The following is a 15110-nucleotide window of genomic DNA, read 5'->3' on the forward strand; positions in this document are numbered from 1 at the left end:
CAAGTTAAAATTCACCCATTACCCATGCAAATACTAACGAAATATGTGATACATGCAAATATCTTACTGCTTTCATTAGGCATTTCTACTTTATGACATTCTTATATTCTTTAATTTTCGTGAGCTACTATGAGGGCCTACATAAACAAAACAACCTTCACTTATTTCTATATAACGGTGATTTTAGACAACAGAGTTATTCGAGTGCATCCGTGGCTTTACTGCCGACATGACAGATTCAAGACCATTGTTTTCGCATTGTATGTTTGCTCTGCTGTTTCCCTCAAATAAACGTATTATAGTAAGTGAATTAGTTAATGAAAATTTCTGCTTATTGCCCTTAAATAACATCACGTTATTTTTTGTTTTCTATTGCTGGCGATGCTTTCAATTCTCTATAAATATTTTTATTTCTTTAATAATGCACATTCATATTACATTACTATCCAGAAAAGCTTAAATTTCTTATCGTTACTGAATTTCATCACAGGATAACACGTGTTGGACTGCGATGATAACAACTTTGTTGTAGCTTCCAGTTTGCGGAACTGGCGGCCGTTTAGGGGAGGGCCTTACACTATGGATAGGCGTGGAGGGGGGTGAATGGGCGGGACTTGTTCCGGGTGAAATCCTAGCGCTAAGGGCACGTCTTCAGTTGAGGAACTTGCGTTTTCTAGCGGTGTATGATAAATCTATATTACTTGCTTTATTTTGTACTACAACATTCCTGTTTTACGGTACAGATCAACAGTTTTCGTGTAAAACCCGAATTAAACATTGACTAGTCCAGTTTTGCTATAAATAATGTTTTTTGTTAAGTAACAGACAGGACGATGAATATGTAGGACAAAGATGGACGCTAAGCTACCCAGCCCACTACATATTCACACACTGTGTCTAGACTTTTCTTTTCTCCGCTTCCGGCTTTTAGGGGAATCTAGCAAGACACTGATGGCATTACAAAGAAAGCATCGTTATTTAGCCAAATCCCTACAGGTATGCAACACACTCAACATACAGGTAACGCAGATCCAAATTTAACTGACCAAAGCCACTAGGAAAACTACCGTAGCTCATGATTACTTATCGTAGTCAATGGTAGCCTACGGTGGTCTTACAATTCCACTGTTGGCATACACTAGCAGTTATTGTTCAGAGAACACCAACTGCCTCTTGGACTCTTTCAAACTGTACGCAACAGTTTTATTTCATGACAACACGAAATTAGAAGGTACTTTAAGGTTATGGGGACTAAAAAAAAAAAAAATAAAAAGACTGAAGAAGAAGCTTATCAGAAGAAGGGACAGATTGATGAATTGATGAACATCAGTTAATGCATTCACAATTATCTGTGAACATCTATCAGCAGTTATTGCTTAGTAAACAGTGCATTGCCCCTGAACTCTTGCTAAATCACACACAAAACAAATGTTGGTTGGTTGGTTTGGGGAAGGAGACCAGACAGCGTGGTCATCGGTCTCATCGGATTAGGGAAGGATGGGGAAGGAAGTCGGCCGTGCCCTTTGAGAAGAACCATCCCGGCATTTGCCTGGACTGATTTAGGGAAATCACGGAAAACCTAAATCAGGATGGCCGGACGCGGGATTGAACCGTCGTCCTTCCGAATGCGAGTCCAGTATAAAACAAATGTTCCTTAAGGTTCTGTGTAAAAAGCGTACGAGAAAGAATAGGGGACATAAATTTCCAAGCGCGCCGTTGGGGTCCGAGCCATAGATATTTTGTGTAAAGGTCGGGATGAAATCATAATACATGTTTCTTATTAATATGTAATTCAGTTATCGATCTCATTGTGACAGTGGTTAAACATAGTAATACGACTGTTACAGAAAAGATAAATCACAAGTTTGAACTGTCATTTGCCGCTGTATGCCCGATACTCCAACTACGTCATCGCTTGTGCACCGTTTTTACATTTTCTCTTCGACGCAGCCATAGCTCTGGCATTCGCTTTCCACTGGCTATTTTAAAACTTTTTTGATTCCTTTCGACTCGAGTTTTCCTCTGACTTGCGTTTTCTACAATTCCGAACATATCTGTGAATCATATTAGACGATATCTTTCATTATTTTTTATTTTTCAGTTTAGTACCGATGTTACATTACAGCGGATTTTTTTTATCATTTCGGGCTCTAGCAGCTCTCCGCAAGCTCTTGACAGTGACACGCAAGTCAGAGTCCTAGCCAAACACGTTTCCACGCTGCACCAATTTATATCTTTACTCAAAGCTAATTCGTATAAACGACGTGCATACGGTTACACTGATACGATGACGTCATAGGCGAAACAAATACTGCGCGACTAACTTACACTGACATGATTTATTTGTTGCGGGCTCAACCTTTGTTAATGCATTATTAGTCTCGTAATTATTAGCGATTAAAATCAGACGGTACATTGTCACAAAGAAAAGATCGATGGACGAGGCAGTAAACGTTAAAAAAAAATCTGCCAAGGCATCCTCAAACAAACTGTGCACCGTTACATTTACGCGTGCATATCACTTTCATTGCCTGTCGAGGTACTAATGCTGGATACTACTCAACATAAATAATGATGTATTGACACAGCTGTAGACTTTCGGTGTCACCAGTTATAACGGGTAAAACGGAGTTGTTAGTGCCTCATCAAGCAATGAAAATAGTTTCGTGCTTAAAAAAACTAGCAGGTGCAGTAAAGAGAAAGAGGGAAAATCGTGTGCCTTTTCGGACTCAGTTTTCTCTTTAGTTCAGAGTTCAGTGCCGTGTCTGAGTGAGAGAAGGAGAAGGTGAAATACAATGCCGATACTTTAGTCTTCCTGCTCTGGAACAGCAACAAGGAACCCGTCGAGCTTAACGTCGCCATGGGACTGGCGAACCACCACCTAAGTGTCACATAAAACATTTTGGAGAGGTACGGAGTTTAATCCAGAACGCTGGCAATATGTTTGGCTGTGAAGAACTTTACGCCTCCTCTTCTTCACCATTTCAGTTTTCAGAAGGTAATATTACTTGCGATTGTTACAAAGGACACGTTTAAACTGTCCAAACTAAGTAAATTATTCAAAACGACAGATGAATGTAATAGTAAAACATCACTGCGTAACACCTTGTACCTTATTCTTTCCGTATCTCCAATCACACTAATAAAATTATAACTTTTCTGCATTGTTTTACTTCACACCCCGCGGACTAAACGGTCCTGGGCCAGAATCTAGGTAATGTTCAATTTATGTGAGTAACTTGCTTTTTAGAATCAGCGCAACATCTTGGTTCAAGTAACAAGTAGGTGCATGCTTGCAAACAAGATCTCGTTTCACACCGACAGTGCATGAAGCAACCGAGCTCTGCGAGACAATCTTAACTTTTTAAACCTTTTTGTAATGAATGTACTTTTAACCCTTTTAATGTCATTCTCCATATATTTATATCGAATGCTACTTTGCCATCTTTTTAACCACAATATCGCAACTGTTGCCGCAATTTCTTAACAGCACTTCGCTTGTTAACTTAAATACCGAGAAAGTTAAGACAGAACATTAAATTTAAGTAAAACATTAGCTTTACAAACGTCTTTCTTCAGCTATATTGTCCGGTATTATACTTAGATACCAATATCCTTTGAGTATGTTACGTTATCTATTGTTCCCTTGGCACTTACTAAAATTTGCAACTCTCTGCTATGTTTTATACTGCTCTTATCACTCATATGGTGCTTGTTAGGTTTCTTTAAATCCGTAACACAAAATAATATGCCATACGGGGTTTTAGAAAAGGAGTTCATATTTTCAGACATGGGAGTATGGGCCAAAAAAAGACACAGATGTCCCGTAAGCGTGGGCTCTAAAACACATACCTTAAGAGCTACGAACATTTGTTCATCTTCACTGCTATAAAACATGTATCTTCTACTGCAAGCTTAGGGCATGGGTGTGTGTGGTGTTCTTAGCGCAAGTTATAGTAGTGTGTAAGTCTAGGGACCAAAGATCTCAGAAGTTTGGTCCCTTAGAAACTAACACACATTTTGAACATCCTGTAAGCTCTTTGCTATCATGAACGACGTACAGAATGCAGTAAACAAGTGAGGACATAGCCGTCTGTTATTGCCCATGAAGACAGCTTGCAGTAAACACCGGTTAGTGTCCTTACTGCAAACCGTATTCATAGTTCGGGGTAAGTCAGGGCTTACAGTAGTTCTAATGATACCAGTTTACGGAATGCTTATATATTGTATCTTTATCTTTGCACTTACCGCCTTAGTTCCACACAAGAGGGGGCCGACATGATCTGTTATTTTGTGGCAAATGGAAGAAATGTAATAACGAGCAGATCAAATTAGGTTCAAAATGGTTCAAATGGCTCTGAGCACTATGGGACTTAATATCTATGGTCATCAGTCCCCTAGAACTTAGAACTACTTAAACCTAACTAACCTTAGGACATCACACAACACCCAGTCATCACGAGGCAGAGAAAATCCCTGACCCCGCCGGGAATCAAATTAGGATCTCTGCTGTTTCACAATAACAGAATCAAATGTTTTCATGTGTTTAATCATCTGCTTACTGACTTAACATCAGCATTGATGATCACAAAGCAGATGAAGTTAAGTAATTCTGTTACCTGGGCAGCAAAATAACCCATGATGGACGTAGCAAGGAAAACATGAAGCAAACTACCACTGGAAAAAAGGGCATCCCTGGCCAAGAGAAGTCTACTGGTCTTGAACATAGACTTTAATTTGAGAAAGAAAGTTCTAAGAATGTACATCTGGAGGACAGCATTGTATGATAGTGAAGTATGGCTTGTGGAAAAACCGAAACAAAAGAGAATTAAAGCATTGGAGATGTTATGCTGCAGAAAATTGTTGAAAATTAGATGGACTGATATGGTTTAAGAACGAGGAGGTTCTGTGCAGGTTCAATATAGGAACACCCTTCTGTGGTACGGGGTTCGCTTCATGCTGCCTCTCTGTTGGGTTCCAAACGTATATGTACAACCCTTTATTATACACTGAAGAGCCAAAGAAACTGTTACACCTGCCTAATATCGTGAAGCCCCCCCTCCCCTCCCCCAAGATCATGCAGAAGTGCCGCAACACGATGTGGCATAGGTTCGACTAATATCTGAAGTGATGCTGGAGGGAACTGACACCACGAATCCTTCAGGGCTGTCAATAAATCCGTACGAGTACAAGGGATTGGAGAGCTCTTCTGAGCAGCACGTTCCAAGGCATACCAGATATGCTCGATAATGTTAACGTCTAGTTGCCAGCGGAAATGTTTAAATTCAGAAGAGTGTTCCTCCAGAAACTCTGTAACAATTCTGGACATCATGTGGGGTCTGGCATTGTCCTGCCGGAATTGCCTAAGACCATCGGAATGCACAATGGACATGAATGGATGCAGGTGATCAGACAGGATGCTTACGTACGTGTCATCTGTCGGAGTCGTATCTAGACGTATCAGGGGTCCCACATCACTCCAGCTGCACACACCCCACACTATTACAGCGCTTCCACCAGCTTGAACAGTCTCCTGATGACATGCAGGGACCATGGATTCATGACGCTGTCTCAATACCCGCACACGTCCATCCGCTCGATACAATTTGAAATGAGATTCGTCCGACCAGGGAACATGTTTCCAGCCATCAACCGTCCAATGCCGGTGTTAACGGATCCAAGCGAGGCGTACAGCTTTGTGTCGTGCAGTCACCAACGGTACACGTGTTGGCCTTCGGCTCCAAAACCCATATCGATGATGTTGCATTGAATGGTTCGCAAGCTGACACTTGTTGCTGGCCCACCATTGAAATCTGAAGCAGTTTGCCAAGGATTCATGTCTTTCATATTGAACGATTCACTTCAGTCGTCGTTGGTCCCGTTCTTGCAGGATCTTTTCCCGGCCGCTGCGATGTTGGAGATTTGATGTTTTACCGGATTCTTGATATTCACGGTAGACCCGTGAAACGATCGTACTGGAAAATCCCCATTTCATCGCTACCTGCCATTGCAGCATTTGTAACCGATCTAACAACTGCTAAATGTATGAATGCATCTTCATCTCTGTTGAAAATTTCTTGTCATATATGGCACCCCTCACACGTACTGATTCTTGAACAATAAGGAACACAAGCACAACACTAAAATTTTATACGTGAGTGTTTTCTCAATTATGCATATACATTTGTGAATATCCTCAGGTACCCCATGACGTGATTCTACAGCAGGAACTACATTAAAAACCAGCAAAACAAACAAGCTTTCGATTTGAAGTGTAGGTGCAAGTGAGACGATTCCACAGGTGAAGAAAACTGTAAGAGCATCGACTTTGTCTCGGATCCTATAAGATCTTAACTTTAGAATTTGGTACTAGACAGTTTTTAATGTAATGTGGCACGGCAGCATTTTCTGCATGATTAATGCCGAAGTACAGCGAACAGCAGGTGGTGATGCGCGTCTGCTCGCCTTGGGCATGGGGGGATTCTCTACAAATGACAGTAGAGCATGGAATATTTTATGCGTATTTGAATGACGCCAGTGATTTATATTTTCCATGGATAATTTGCACGATAAATCGTAATGATGTTGAACAAGTCATTTTATATTCGCATCAAAAATTCATTTGTAAATATGCCTACACGTTGATCATTTGCAAATCATTTACAATTTTTTAATTTATTTTACTTTTTTAAAGAAGATACACAGATGTTAGTTTGCAATTCCTACCCACCAGCTTTTATATATTACAGTAATAGAAACTCTTCTACGGAATAGAAGGAACTGTCAAGGACAAACATTTTCAGTTTATCTTGAAATTTTGCTGTGCTATCTGTCAGACATAGTATATCACTGGGTAAGTGACCAAAAATCTCGGTTGCAGCAATGTGGACCTCCTGTGCTAAGAGCAACATTAATGTGGCGTAATTATTGATATTTTTTCCTTCTGGTATCGGAATTATGTACTTCATTTTTCCTCTTGAATTGTAATGGCTTATTTACAACAAACTTCACGAGGGAATAAATATACTGTGCAGAAATAGTCAGAATGCCTAACTTCTTAAACAGAAGTTTACTAGATGATCGTGTGTGAGCACCACATATTATTCGTACAGCAGTTTTTGAGCAATAAAAACTTTCTTTCTTAAATATGAATTACCCCAGAAAATTATTCCATGTGGCACAACTGAATGAAAATATGAAAAATACGTCAAGTTATTGATTTGACTTTCGTCAAGGACTGCGCTGCTATGAAGTGCAAATCTGTCTAAACTAAGTTGCTTAAGGAGTTCCAAAATGTGCTTTTCCGAGTTTAAATTCTCATTAGTATGGACACCTACGAATTTTTGAATCTTATTGCCTGTCATTTAATCATTTCCTCCCCCCCCCCCCGCCCCCCCCCCCCCCACCCACAGAGGTGTAGAACTGCAGGTATTTTTATGGAGGGGGGACTATTTGCAGAGTCAGTGATACTTTTAACGAACTTCTGTACCATTTCTAATGTTGTGCATGTGTACTAGGACTGGTTACAATAGTGGTGTCATTTGCATCTTGCATACTGGACCGAAGGTCATTTACATGTAGGCAGAACTGTGTGCCCAGATTACGTTGCTTCAATTACTAAATGCTATTTTCTGCATTCTTTTAGTTAAATATAACATTATCCACTGGTTGGGTATAACCTCAACCCCACAAAACCTCAGTTTATGGAGGCAATTTTGTGGTTCACACATTCAAATGCTTAGCATAGGTCATATAAAATACCAGCATGCGCATTTTTGTTATTTACCGCGTATAAAAATTGGTGAGAAACTCTTCTCCGTAGAGAAACGCTTCCAAATCCAAACTGTGATTCACTGGGGATATTACTGTTGTTCAGGTGAGAGACATTCTGGAACACATCACCTTTCCAAAAATTTTAGAAAATTTTGTCAGTAGTGAAAAATGAAGATAGTTATAGACATCACCTTTTTTTATAGAGGGTTTTAACAACAGCGTATATTAGTCAATGTGGACAAATGCCTAGAGTTAGCGGCGCAATATGTATTTAACATAAGACAGGTCTTATTATATGGAAACAAATCTTTAGCATCTATTGGAAATACCATCATATCTAGAAGAGCTGTTAATTTGAGCGAATACATAATTTTCTTAATTTTAGAAAGAGAAGCTGTTGATCGAATGATTGCGACTTTTATGAGAGCCGCTTTTTCAACATTCTACTGTGATTTTTCTCTTGAGTTCTATGTTCCTGTATTTTCTACTATATTTAAGAAACGATTATTGTTACCTGTTACCGTCCTTCAATTCAGTTCAGCAGTGATGTCTCTATCTTCTGTCTCTCGTGTCGCTACATTCCAGCAGAATTAAGTCTGTCGTCGAAATTACTGTTTTCTGGCATAATGTGCTGTTCTTTGATTTCTATCAGCTCTTCTTAGTAATAATGAGTAGCTTTTTTTTTTCGTGTGCAACTACTTCAGGATCTCTACTTGTTCTTCTCAACTGGCATATTTCCATTTCCCTTTCCCATGTACTTTAATCCCGCTAATGATCGATATATTTTACATGTCTGCTTAACGTCTTTCTGATTAACTTATGCGGAATGATATTTTCAAATAATGATGTGAATTTAAAATGGAATAGATTCAATTTTACGTCTGCATTTGGTCCCATATAAATTTCATCCCATATTAGAATTATTAAATCTTCCTTGCAGTGAGGAGAGCCAATACTGTAAAGCACTATCCCATTTATCCTAAGTAACTGCGCATCATTGTCAGAGAAAGCATTTGTTGCTCGACCATAGTGCAAACTTAGTTAGGATACATAAGATAGTCATCAACCGTCTTTCGCATCCAATCTTGTATGTTCTTTTAATAACAATTTTCAGTGTTTAATGAAGGGTCAAGGAGAGCTCTTTTACACCTTGCATTCATTATGTATGAACAATACCTTAAATGAAGTCTGAAGTGGTGAACATTATCTGAGAAGGAAATTTTTTTTTTTCATTCAAACCAATACTGAGGTCAAATACCAGTGTTTAATAAGAGTTGGTGAACTGATGCATTAGTTATGAGAGAGAATCGATTAGCCGTACACTGCTCAATATAAACTCGCAAGATAAGATAATTCAAAGTAAATAGTTTTACATTAACAAAAATTCATTGAGAAGAACAGTTCCTTTGTGAAGGAGCATAGATTTCCTTCAGAAGAAACTTAATATCACACTTCCAAGTAATCTTTCAATATCTACAGCTCTAAGTTTTTAAAATATTGAACTTAACTGACAATTCGAAAATCTTATTACTGTAGTATTTCCCGTTTCTTGCTTGAGCGACAATCGGTTTGTCGTAGGGCACTATGTTGATTAATGATCACTCTACACCGCACGTATTTCACAATAACACGTGTCGCGTTGTAAGTAAACTCAAAAATCTCTGAATGATTTATTATTTTTAGGGACAGGTCGCTGATACATCAAGAAAAATCGGTGGACAAAGAACAGAACAGTATGGTACAGCCTGTACATCATGCCACACAGTGACACCCGTGTAACCACATGCGGAATTTTGGGTCTGTTAACAACGATAGCGGAATTTCATTAAAGAGAGACGGGGCAAAAAAAAAAGTCCATGGAAGAATGGCTAGCAGGTGCAAGTCTGGCGCACCCCGGCGCGTGTAGGCGTTCCGTAATTCAGCACCCGCTCAAGGCGGGCAGGCTGCACGCGCCTCTCCTGGGAAGAGCAGTTAATCAACCTGACGTATTAGTGCGGTGTATCGATCTTGGCCCGGAACACACGGCCTTCCGGGCTGCTAAACGTGGAGCCTAGCGCGCTCGGCGGCCTGCGAATGCGGCCTACACGCACACACTGCGGGCCATTCGGGGGACACGCGCGCACACACAGGCCGCTGTCGCATTCAGCCGGACCCTGACCCTCGGTAACGGCTGAGCTTTGGTGTTCACGGTCTAAGCCGACCAGCTTACTCTGCGAATATCTTTCGATACAGTTAAGCTCTCATTCACGGTAGCTCCAACCTAAGAGAATTAGCCTTAATGAAATTAAAATCTTATTCACTTAAATGGGCCTTGAGAAAGTAACTTATTATTTACAACCTTCTTAACCTGTATGATTATTTTCTGCTCCTTTTGAAAAGCTGGAAGCGTAAAACCGTAATGCCAGTTTCACACTGTCGCTTACTCAGGGAAATATGATCTTAACGACCATCGGATCAGATTTGTGACTAACTCCAGGAGGTCCTTGACGATACAAGTCAACAAGTCGCTTTTCGAGGAACAAAATCGACAGATGTAAAGGTAATTTCAGGACTGTGAGAAGACCGTTAACGTTTACAATGTATATAAATGGTCTAATGGATAATGTGGTCTAATGGATAAAGTCAAGAGCTCCGTAAGGTTGATCGATTGTCTGTAAGGAGGTAGCTACGCCAGAAGACTTTAGCGAATGCAGGAAGACCTACAGAAGATCTGTGACCAGGTCAGGGACTGGCAGTTTACGCTGGCTATAAGTAAATGTAAACTGCTGCACATAAAGAGCTGAAGAAATGCACTATTGTACTCCTACTCTAGTGGCGAAGAATCACTGAAAATACTAACTATCGTAAAATACCTAGGAGTAACCATTCGGATCGCCCTAAAATGGAATGAACACGTAAATCAAGTTGTAGGAAAAAGAGAAGCCAGGCTGACATTCAATGGAAAAATCTTAAGGAATTATAACGCATCTACGAAAGAAGCGGCTTACAAAACACTTACCGACCGATTCTTGGGTACTCCTCATCAGTATGGGACCCTTACCTAGTAGGATTAATAGAAAAGACAGAGAAGATTCAACAAAGAGCAGCGTGTTTCGCCACGGAATCGTTTAGTGTGCACTAAAGGGTTATGGAATGCTCAAAAACTTGTGCGCCAGACGCTACAACAGAAGCGGTGTGCATTACAGAGAGAACTACTATTGAAATTCAGGGAGAGCACATTCTGGGAAGAGTCAGTCAACATATTACTTACCGTCACATACGTCTCGCGAAATGAGCGCAACAAGAAAATTCAGAAAACAGGAGTAATAAGGACGTCTAACAACAAACCAGCTATCCTCCATTAAGGGCTGCGTGAAAAGAGATTCTACCTATGCCATCAGTGGATGCTTAGACTGCAGCATTTTCGCAATTTCACCTACAAGCCCCAAAGGGAGGAAGCATAGATTTTTAACTTCTCGTCAACGTCCGTATTAATGGAGACGGATCAGCATCCTTTACGGGAGGAGGAAATTAATGTCTATTTCAAGCGAACGTATCAGATTACGCCACTATTGGTTTAGGAAACCTTAAATTATGAACAAAATTATTTACTCCCACCAAAGCCAAAATGTTAACACGTAGAGTCTTGGTGAGTAAGGATGAGACCTTTCAAAGAATTTCTTTCTGTGTATCCTAAAACTAAAAAAAAAGTCATTAAAGTTGGACATGGATTTCAACTTGAGTCTACTATTTCTGAATCACTGCGCCACCTCGTTCAATTTATGGGACAAAAGACCAATTTTAAATCGTCCCACAAGCGACTGTCGCATGATCGCTTCAGACCGCATAATGTTATAACCTTTCGTTATCTGCTTCAACAAGACTTTTGAACAAAGGAGAATTGGAAGTATAAAAGTAGACGCACAGCCTCCTACAAGAGTATCAGATACAAGAGAAAAACTTTTAGCCTGACTGTAAGTAAACTTAAACTGGCATATACTTATAGCGAAATCACGGAAAACTGGAGATGGACATATTTGTCCGGTATTTTTGTGGGACCATATAATATCACACTGACCTTGTGTTAATGAATGGAATCACTCACGTCCCATGAATAGTTAATAGACTTAATAATTCGTAAAGAGCTGACAGTTAATTTTTACCACTGCATGTTTCGACTCTCCTGCAATGTGATAGATACGGAGTTCGTAAACCTTTCAGTTCTTTGGAGACACGAATTGCAAACAAGAGAAAATTCACAAGGCACGTTATTATGGCATTTCCCTTAGCTGGATGGAAGAGAATGTAGGCTAGTGGAAAACTGAAGTACGCACCGAATTGAGCACCCAAGAAGTAAGTAACTACCATAGTCTTTTCACTTGGCTGGTTCAGTGAAAGCGATTATAACGATGCCGCGCATGGAGATACGCTCGAGATAGTTTCAGATGTGATGCTCCTATAAGTGAAAGAGAACACACTGATAGAAAAGGATGAACCTACGAATTTATGGGTGAACTAGCGCTGATAATTATCACTCTTGTCTTATGAAAACACCAAGTTTTCTTGACCTACGCAGGTCTCCGTGTCTTTCAGACTGTCAAATGCTGTTTCATCTAACAGACAGGTGACACTACGAAACAGGTTTCAAATCAAAATGCCCAGAATATCTGTTACCAAAATTAGACACTGCGGACAAAAGATGCGATGGTCTGTCGCACTACTGCGGAGTACTGATACCTGACCAAACTATTTATTTACAAAACCGCTAATCTGCCTGTTACAAAATTTATATGCTGTCACTAAAATCATACGCGCATTATTTACACTGTACAGTTCTCAGGTGTGAAACATTTTTACCTTCAATGGAAAAATGTATTGGCAAGATGTCTGTGTAGCAATGATAATTTATTGATAGAAGATACTGTTTAAGATGGATATTCGTCAATTTTAGCATACTTTCCTAAACGGTCTTGGGCTTGTACATGACAATCTACACCTAAGAAAAATAGTAATTAGGTAAGAAAGAAAACTGTAGATTACACTTTACAGATAACAGTATGGGCCTAATTATTTATCATGTCTGAAGCAAAATTTTATGCATATTTAACAGAAAGATTCTTTGATGACGACAGAGCGTACCGAAACATATCTTGAGTCAAGCGGAATACGGATCTTGTGCATTACAAAAAGAAAGATTCCGTGTTGATCATTATTTCTGCAAATACGGCGACTAGAGAACACCATGAGAGTAAAATGTGACCAGCTTGCTTATTATTTATGTACAGTTGGTGATTTGTGGGGCATCCCGAGATGCATGTTACGAAAGTAGGCTCACGAAAGAGAAAAGCTGTCTACTGCTTTCTCAGATGCTTCATTGTCGATGAGAGCTACAATACAGGTATGTATTTTAATAAGGTTTTCCTGTTACAGGAATAATTTTCATACGCTACAGGTCGGTCTGTCACCACTACCAAGATTTCAGAGGGTTAGAAGCGCAGTATCGTCACACTCTAGACCAAGTCATGGCCAGGTCGTCACTTAATCCAATGTAGACCTCGACCTGCCCGACAAATCAGTCACCACAACGAAAGTTTGGAGGGTAAAAGCGGGGGGAGGGTGCAGGAACAAACTTGAATCCGTGACAGTGTTTATAAAGAGACACGACCATCGAGCTCTGCCGCAGCGTAGCCTAGCACCAGAGGCAACGCAACAGCCACCGAGCCGACGGCTGGCGTCCGGGCAGCGGTCGGCTGGCGATATTTTGGCAGCGTTATCGAGCGCATGCGTGAGCCGGGACCGTCGCGGTGCCTGTCTAGCGCACTACTCGACGCTCCCCTCGTCTGGGGAGCAGACACTCTCACAGCCCTCCTGAACTTGCCGCATTTTTCCAAGAGATCGCGTGACGCCGGGGGTGTCTCGACGAGCGGGAAGGAAGCGACGCCTGTGACGTCACCGAGTGGCGAGGAGACCGCACTTCCAAACACTCGTCACGTTTTCCTCTCCACACTGCGTGGGCGGAGCGCAAGGGTACAAGGCGATGAAGTGAAGCTGCAATCAAGTCTATATTTTGAACACCGCACTGCTTCCACCCTCCACCGGTCGCGCTGTTGTGTTGTGTACACCTGTCTTATTGTAACTGCCCATCGTTTCCTGTCAGTTCCTCGGAACACTGGCGTCAGTTACGCGTCGTGACAGTACTCTCACCGCCTGCTCCTTTCCAATCCTCTGTTGCGGACACGTAAACAATTTAACCAGCACGTGCCTGACTGTTGTAGCGAATCCAACGCGCGAACGGTGGAGGGTTAATAGGCATGGTCTTACGGGAGATTGTATGTGGTTGCCGTCTTTCGACCTTTCTGCCACTTATGTGGGGACCTGCAGTTATCTATTTGTAGGACAGCGTCCACAGTGATACCACGCGGTCTGGAAGAGCAGGCCGACGAGTAGGCTAGTCATATGGGGACCGCACTGAATCTAGGGCTATAGCTGCATCTACAAGAGCGCGATCTATAATGGAAAACTTGACACGAAGCGCTTGGCAATTTTCACATTAAGAAATTATCGCCAGATGTGAAGGAGGCGGTAAGAATCTAAGGACCGTCTGGTGAACCAAGCTATTGGTCTTGCGGTCAGGCATTTATCTGCAGAGACAGTCAAACAGAATGCGAGCACTCTTACCTTCAAGCGGAGTGGCGACTGAGGGGCGCAGATGTGTTGACAGTCGTCGCGGCAACAATCACCAGTTAGGCTACACCACGTATCACTTGAACCAACGTCAACAAAATACACGCACAGTCACTCGGCTGGAGCGCACGTCGCACTGGAAGCTGACGTCCGCGCGGCGCAGCGCGGGAACGGGAGAGCAGGACCGGGAGGCGTCTCCGTAGTACGGCACTGCTGCACACGTGCTTCGCCGTGCGGCGGCGGCGACGATGACGACGACGCTATCGATCCCGCACAGTAGGGTCGCGTGAATGAGCTGTGACGCGTGCAGCGTGCTGTGTGCGGACGGCCCGGCGCGGCACTGCGCGACGCTCAGACTGAGCCCGGCCAGCCGCGCGCCCGCCGCCGCCGCGTCCCCCCTCCACGCGGCCGCCGGGCCGGGCTACCTGTTTACCGTGCGCGCGCGCAGCCCGCGTCTCCGCGAGCCACACGCGACCGGCGCGAGGCCGCCACGCGACCCGCCGCTCGCCGCCGCCGCCGCCTCCGCCGGGCCGCACGCACCGCCCCGGAAGGCTTGCTCCGACTCTCAGGGTCAACACCGTCCGGCACACGCGTCGCCGCATTGGCCCAGCTGCGTTATTACCTCGACAACTTCCACTTCATTAAAACTGAAACAACCATACTCTGTTATTTAT

General features: G+C 42.2%; 1 protein-coding gene across 1 annotated transcript in view; it reads right to left on the reverse strand.

Moving 5' to 3' along the window:
* Positions 1-14776, reverse strand: part of LOC124794698 (irregular chiasm C-roughest protein) — a 1925819-nt gene extending 1911043 nt beyond the window's left edge. Inside the window, exon 1 of the mRNA XM_047258262.1 lies at positions 14431-14776. The gene's annotated coding sequence lies outside the window, so the exon portion shown is untranslated. The remainder of the gene's footprint in view (positions 1-14430) is intronic.
* Between the last annotated feature and the right edge of the window lie 334 nt (positions 14777-15110).

The sequence above is a fragment of the Schistocerca piceifrons genome, chromosome 4 (genome assembly GCF_021461385.2).
Source record: "Schistocerca piceifrons isolate TAMUIC-IGC-003096 chromosome 4, iqSchPice1.1, whole genome shotgun sequence".
Lineage (NCBI taxonomy): Eukaryota > Metazoa > Arthropoda > Insecta > Orthoptera > Acrididae > Schistocerca > Schistocerca piceifrons.